The sequence below is a fragment of the Hypanus sabinus genome, chromosome 15 (genome assembly GCF_030144855.1).
Source record: "Hypanus sabinus isolate sHypSab1 chromosome 15, sHypSab1.hap1, whole genome shotgun sequence".
NCBI classification, from domain to species: domain Eukaryota; kingdom Metazoa; phylum Chordata; class Chondrichthyes; order Myliobatiformes; family Dasyatidae; genus Hypanus; species Hypanus sabinus.
The window spans coordinates 37,105,701-37,113,365 of NC_082720.1; the positions used below are offsets into that span (position 1 = coordinate 37,105,701).

Consider the following 7,665-nt stretch of genomic DNA (forward strand, 5'->3'; position numbering starts at 1 on the left):
CAGAGATATTGATACCCAGGAACTTGGAATTGCTCACATTTTCCACTTCTGATCGCTCTCTGATGACTGGTGTGTGTCCCCTCACCTTACCCCTTCTGAAGGTCCAGAATCAGTTCTTTGGTCTTACTGACATTGTGTGTGCAAGATTGTTGCCATGACAGCGCTCAACTTTCTGCTATTATTTTGGATTACAGAATTAGTGTTGAAAAGTGGACTGAAATAAAAGATTAGCCTTGGTAATTTTTGAATAGTGGAGTAGGTACAAAGGGAAGTCTAGCAAATTGGTGCATCTACAGTATTTCTTATATTCCTCCTTTGTCCCATTGCTTTCCTTCTCTGCATCTTGAAATTCTATTTAGTCTCTGAATTCGGGCAAAAGGCAAACAACTCAAAGTTTATTTTCACTCTCTATGGATCCTGTACAAACCACCCTTTTCTTCTTTACTGCAGATTTTCTGCATCAGCAAGATTTTATTATTAGTTTTACTAGTCTCACTCCTTCCTCAGATCACAAGCTCCTGACATAATCATAGTCAGTGCATAATGTATTTTGCTCCTTAAGACCTCACTTGTGCCTAAAATAAAGCAAAACTTAGATCTTGTTCTAATCTGACATTATACTCTACACAGCTAGACAAGTTGGCACAGTGTTCCACAGTGCCAACACGTTGTGTTACTCATAGAATTAGATTATCTCTTTGGCATATATTGTACTTAATCAGAGCTTTATTGTGTCCAAATATTTATTCATTTTCTTTTGCACATTTGTTTCTGACAATGTTTTTCTTTCTTCTCTTGAATACGGTGACTAACACTATTGATCTTAGCTGTCCTCTGGCATTCATTTAAGTACTCAGTGGGAGTGGGCAAACCTAGTGAGCTCTGACAGACTTATTAACCCTATAGGGGAGCTGGAGATCTACAGTCAACATTAAAACTGACATGGAATCCAATGAAGGTGAATGACCCATCACTTTGCAGCATAAATTAAGTTGATTGGCAACAAATGTAGAACTAAAATGAGGAAAATATTTTTTATCTACATTGAGTGGTTAGTGTTTTTTACACAGATATTACACAGTTTCTGGTGTAAGATGTCGTTGGTGAAGCTCAGTGATTGCTTTCTGGTGGAAAATAAAACAAAGAAACCTACTCAATACACCTTTTTTGTTAAATGATCAGTGCAGACAATAGACTATAACTTCCCTGTTGGAGTTGAGCTTTTATGACCCAGCATTTTTGCAGTGTGAACTGAAGTCTCGAAGGTGCAGGTAGCTGTGTTTACAGGCTGAATCAAGGCGCTGGGGAGAGCCGGAATGAGCCACGGCTTGGCCATTCCTGGAGCGAACTTGAGGCAATTCGATTCGGCAGAACAATGTGCGGTGAGTGGAGACGACGCAGAGTCGAGATGCCAGAGCCTGGACCCGGGCCTGAGAGTGGAGAAAGACCTGAGGTTTGATCGATTTAAGAGCTGAACCAAATTGGAAAATTTGGGTATGGGCCAAATTGAGGTGGTGGGGCACGGGCCAAGAGTGTATTGACGCGGCAGGGTCCGAGTCCAAGAGCAAGGTCTGGATGATTTAAGTGCCAGGCCAGATTGAAAAGGACAGGGAGTCAGGGCTGGAGGCGAACAGTAGGCTGGTTCAGATTATTGCTCAGTGAGGTTTACTTGTCTCATCGCTGAACTTGGGTTACGGGAGGAACAGAGACAGGTTCACCCCGATCAACATCAAAGGGACTGCAGTTGTGAGGGTGAATAGTTTCAAGTTCCTCGGTATACACATCACTGAATATCTCACCTGGACTGTACATACTGGCTGTGTGGCTAAAGCAGAAGCATAACAGCATCTCTTCCACGTCAGGTAACTGAAGAAGTTTGGCATGGGCCACAAATCCTCAAGACCTTCTACAGGGGCACCATTGAGAGCATACTGACTGGCTGTATCGCCACCTGCTATGGGAACTGCACCAGCCTTGATCACTGGGCGCTGCAGAGAGTGGTATGGACAGCCCAGCACATCTGTGGATGTGAACTTCCCTCCATTGAGGACGTTTACAGCAGCAGGTGTGTAAAGAAGGCCTGGAAGATCATCGGGACAACAGTCACCCCAACCATGAACTGTCTCAGCTACTTCTGTCTGACAAATGGTACCACAGCATTAAAACCAGGCTTCTTTCTACAAGCCATTAAACTTTTAAATTCGCTCATCTGTACATTGTGGCAGAGTCATAATGCAAAAATTTGTCATAATGCACTCCCTCACGTTGTGAGATGGATGTGAAATTTAAATAAATCCAAATGAATTAAATTCAAATTCAAATTAATTTAACTTGTTACTCCACAATGTTTACTCACCTCTCACCGAACTCACTTCTGTGAATTTCAGTTCCGAAAGTTAGTTGCTTATTTTTATTGTTTGCAATAAATTTCTTTTTCTCTGCACGTTGGATGCTTGAAGGTTTTCTTTTCTTTCAGTGGGTTCTCTTGGGGTACTTAGCTTTGTAGCTGCCTGTAAGAAGACAAATCTCAAGATTGTGTAAAGAAAACATAATTTGATAAAGGTTGGGGTGTTGTGGATAGTGTGGAGGGCTGTCAGAAGTTACAGTAGGACATTGCTAGAATGCTAATCTGGGCTGAGAAGTGACAGATGAAATTTAACCCAGATAAGTGTGAGGTGGTTCATTTTGGTAGGTCAAATATGATGGCATAATATAGTATTAAGGTAAGACTCTTGGCAGTGTGGAGGATCAGAGGGATCTTGGGGTCTGAGTCCATAAGACACTCAAAGCTGCTGTGCAGGTTGACTCTGTAGTTAAGAAGGCAAACAGTGTTCTTCAACTGTGTGATTGAATTTAAGAGCTGAGAGGTAATGTACAGCTATATAGGACCCTGTCAGAACCCGTTTGGAGTACTGTGCTCAGTTCTGATCACCTCACTAAAGGAGGGATGTGGAAACTATAGAAAGAGTACAGAGGAGATTTACAAGGATGTTGCCTGGATTGAGGAGCATGCTTTATGAGAATAGGTTGAGTGAACTCAGCCTTTTCTCCTTGAAGCGGTGGAGGATGAGAAGTGACATGACAGAGGTGTAAAAGATGATAAAAGGCATTGATAGTCAGAGGCTTTTTCCCAGGGCTGAAATGGCTAACACAAGAGGGCACAGTTTTAAGGTGCTTGGAAGTAGGTACAGAGGAGATGTCAGGGTTAAGTTTTTTTACGTAGAGAGTGGTGAGTGCGTGGAATGGGCTGCCAGCAACAGTGGTGGAGGCTGATATGATAGGGTCTTTTAAGAGCCTCCTTGATAGGTACATGGAACGTAGAAAAATAGAAGGCTATGTGTAACCCTAGGTAATTTTTAAATTAAGCACATATTTGGCACAGCATTGTGGGCCAAAGGACCTGTATTGGGCTGTAGGTTTTCTATGTTTCTAGGTTTCTATAATAAATTTACTTTGACTTTGACTTTTGACAGTTGCAACACAATATGAAAATGCGCCCAAATTCACAAGTAAAAGCAGGACAATCCTACCCAGCTATTCTACCATTGATCTCCTTTCAATCATCAACTAAGTTATGAAAAGTGTTATCAACAGTGTAATCAAGCAGCATTTGCTCACCAATAACCTACTCACCAAGCCTTGATTTACTCCTAGCATGGGCCGAAGAGCTGAACTCCACTGGTTGAGATGAGAGTGGGTGTTGTCGGCACAAGGCAACATTTATTTGAGAGTGGCATCAAGTAACCCTGGTAAAATTGAAATCAATGGCATCAAAACAAAAGCATTCTACCTGCTTCATATTAAAGTCATAAATCAGGTTATTTGTGATGATGGCACTATGCTCAATTCTATTGGGAAATCTATAGCAAGTGAAGCATCTTGTGCCTGCACACAGTAAGAACTGGACAACATTCGGGTATAGGCTGATGTGCAATAAGCAAAATTTGCCCTACTTCAGTTCTAGACAATGATCATCTGGACCAAGGAAGAGTCTAACCATTTATCCTTGCGTTTAAGCATCATCATGTTCCCACCATTGTCATGGTTTCTCATGCCCGACAAATGACCAGGAGACGCAGAAGATTCTTCAAGAAGTATTAAACGTTAATTTGCAAATCAAAGCTGAGACAGTCATTGAGCTAGTCGCTGACTGGCCACCAATCCTTGTACATAGCATCTTTTATAGCAATCTCCTGGTTTAGTTGCATTGGCATATCCAATCGGTCTACAGTTGCGTATCACAAGTACATCCGCCACTATTGTCTCTATCCATTGACTTAATCATGTTCTAATCTACATCTCTTAGCTACCTCTCATTAACACACCTTTATAATCTACATCTCTTAGCTAGCCTCTCATTAACACCTCTTTATCTTCTACATTCTTAAGATTTCATTCTCCTACTAAATTGGATACATGCATAGCAAATAGCAAACACAAAGCTGACTACATAGTTTTGGTTACACAGCAAACAATGCAACTTTTATACTCCAATATATCCCTCTTTGAGACCCATAGGTACTCACACAGAGAAAGAAGACTAAGAGTCCACGCACAGAAGCCCCAATAAGCTCAAGCACTTATTCCCAAATCTCGGGTTAAACTATAATTTTCTGCGCCAAAACCTCAAAGTATTCTCTCCCTGTTACCCTGGGCCGCTGAGCCAAAAACCTGTCCCTTTGTACCTGAGACAGGGAAAAAAAACTCAGAAGCCCTTACAATCTACTCCCACACTGTCGTTTTGCTCTTGTTCATCCTGCAGGTGTTGTAGGCTGTAACGATACATTTTCGGTGTTTCTTTCTCCACTAAGCTTGCTTCGGTAATTGCCACGAGCATCGGAAATTGTTTGGTTGCAGCAAGCACTACAAGAGACTTGAGACAAGGAAGAAAACAGCACAGCACAAGCGCACAGCTCAACAATACAATACTGATAGTTATTGCCATTTTAGTCAGCCATGCTCCCCATCCTCTGAGTCTACTTTCTAACCAGTCAAATAACAGATGTCTGAACCGTGCATTCTGTGCGCATACCTCGCACTGTGACAAGACAAAGTCCACTGAAGCCTGTAAATAAGGTGACCAAAAACCATCCTTCTTTATTTTCTTTATCACTTCCACCCTTGCACAATGGTCAATCCCATGCGCTTCTGAAATCAGAATCGTCAGTAGAGGGGTGGGCGCTACCAACAAACCATCTTCCGTGCTCCACAAGCCTTCCGGGTTCTGCTTGGCCCCCCCTTTTTCTCCACATTGTCTGTTCTGCCAAAGTTGCCTTACCTTGTATTTCAATTAGGTCCTCTACCACAGGTTCTGGAGTTAGGCTTACCTGGGGGGCAATGACAGCTGATGTACATCCAGACGCTTTTCTGGCTGCCTTGTCCGCAGCTTGATTTCCCTTTGTTATTACATTGTTTCCCTTTTTATGTGCCTGGCATTTTACTATGGCCAATGCTTTAGGTTTCATTATGGCTTTTATTAAGCCTAGAATTTGCTGACAATGTTGTATGGGATCGCCACTGCTTTTTAAAAAATCTGTTTCCACACTGCCGCAAACAAATGGCATACTCCATGAGCATATGCCGAATCAGTATAGATGTCTACTTTCTCACCTTCCATCATTTCACACGCAGCTGCCAGGGCTTTGATTTCTGCTAGTTGGGCGGAACACTGTTGGGGGCAGGACTCCATCCTAATAATCTTGAAGCTCGACTGATCCTGCTGCACGACTGAGAACCCTGCATGATTTCCATCATAATCCCTATAACAAGAGCCATCTACGAACAGAACCTTTTTATCTGCATCCTCTAGTGGTTCTGACTATAAATCTGCTCTCAATTTGGCGAATGCCATCGTCTTCCCTACACAATCATGAGGTTCTCCTTCATAGTCCAAAGGGCCAAAATCGGCTATATTACTGGTAGTGCATCTCTGTATAGTTATGTCTGGAAATGTCAATAGCAACTGATACGCTGCTATCCTGGCTGGGGTCAGCACCAATTTCCCTCTTTCCAGCAAATCTGCTACTTTGTGGTGTGTGTACAGAGTCACAGGATAGCCCAGGGTTACAGATGATGCCTTTTCATATGCAAAGTACAGCGCCGCCAATCCCTGATAACAGGGTGGATACCCCTGAGCCACCTCATCTAGTCTCGTACTGTAGTATGCTATCGGCTGCTTTCCTTTTCTTGTGTTAGAACTGCTGTGACATAACCCTCCTGTTGGTTGGATACATACAAATGAAAAACCTTCTCGTAGTCAGGCAAAGCTAATGCTGGTGCTGACTGCAATTCCTGCTTAATAGTATTGAAAGCTATTTCCACCTCTCCATTCCACTGTAAGCCGTTCTTCAAATTTTTATGTCCTGCTTCTTTCATTATCTTTCTCAAAGGTGCCACAATCTCACCATATTCTCCTATCCAATCTGAGCTGTACCCTGCCATTCCCAAAAACGTCATCATCTGCCCTACAGTCTGGGGTTTTGGGGCCTTAGTTATGCCTCAATCTGATCTGGTGCTATCGCCTTCACTCCCTTGGATATTACCCTGCCTAAGTATTCCACTTGTTGCGTGCAAAATTGCAGTTTCTTTTTGGATACTTTATGTCCTCCGTGCGCCAGCTTCTCTAACAGAGTTATAGTGTCCTGCTCACACTGTTCCTTACTGTGGGAGCAAATCAACAGGTCATCCACATACTGTAACAATGTACTTTCCAATGGTATGCCCTCTCGGTCTGCCTTCAACACCTGATTAAAAACATGTGGTGAATGTTTAAACCCTTGCGGCATTCTGGTATGGGTATACTGAGCACCTCTAAGTAAATGCAAACAGATACTGACACTGGTTGGCCAGAGGAATGCTGAAGAAAGCCGAACACAAATCAATCACTGAAAAGTAACTTGTTTCTGGTGGAACATTAGTCAAAAGCGTGTGTGGGTTGGGGACTACCGCTGGCCAGTCCTCTGCCACATCATTTACCGCTCGCAAATCATGCACCAATCTCCACTTAGACTAATCTGCTTTTAAGACCGGCAGCAACGGGGTATTGCATGGACTGTTTGTTCTTTTAAGCACTCCTATTTCAAGCAACCCCTGCATTGTCGATGCTATTCCCTCTTCTGCTTCTGGTCTTAGAGGGTATTGTGGTCTCCTGGGTGGAATTGCTCCTTTTTTTTTAGCCTTATTTCCACCGGACTAGCTGTTTTTATTTTCCTTACGTCCGTGTCATGCTGTGACCACAGAATAGATGGCAACTCATCTAACCTTCTATCTTTCTGCTGGCCTCTTTCCTTTTCCAGCAATGGCATGTGTGGTTGGGGAGTTATTTTGACCTCTCTTACTGTCCCTACCATATCTACACTTACCATTATTTTAATGCAATTGTTGTCTTCTGATATCCACACCTCTGGCGTGATTTTCCTCCACACTGTTACGGTTTCAACACTCTTAACTAAGAGTCCTAAGTCTTTAGACTGATATCCCTTGTTTACCAACAACGTTACGTGGGGCACAGCCTCTGGTATCCTGTACCATTTTTCTAAAAAGGTATTCCACTTAACTTGTAAAGCTGCCCCTTGCTTTCCAATTATCACAGCCTCCCTTTCCAGGTGCTGTTGGGTACATGCCTCCAGGTGCCATCTCTCCTCTAACTCCCTGTTCTGAGTCTCG

The 7,665-nt window shown here is 42.9% G+C and overlaps 1 long non-coding RNA gene across 2 annotated transcripts in view; it reads left to right on the forward strand.

The window, feature by feature from the left end:
- LOC132405431 (uncharacterized) overlaps positions 1–2,320 on the forward strand; it is a 33,686-nt gene extending 31,366 nt beyond the window's left edge. For both annotated transcript variants that reach the window (XR_009515866.1, XR_009515867.1), the window contains exon 3: positions 1,863–2,320. This is a non-coding gene — a long non-coding RNA (uncharacterized LOC132405431). The remainder of the gene's footprint in view (positions 1–1,862) is intronic.
- Positions 2,321–7,665: the final 5,345 nt, after the last annotated feature.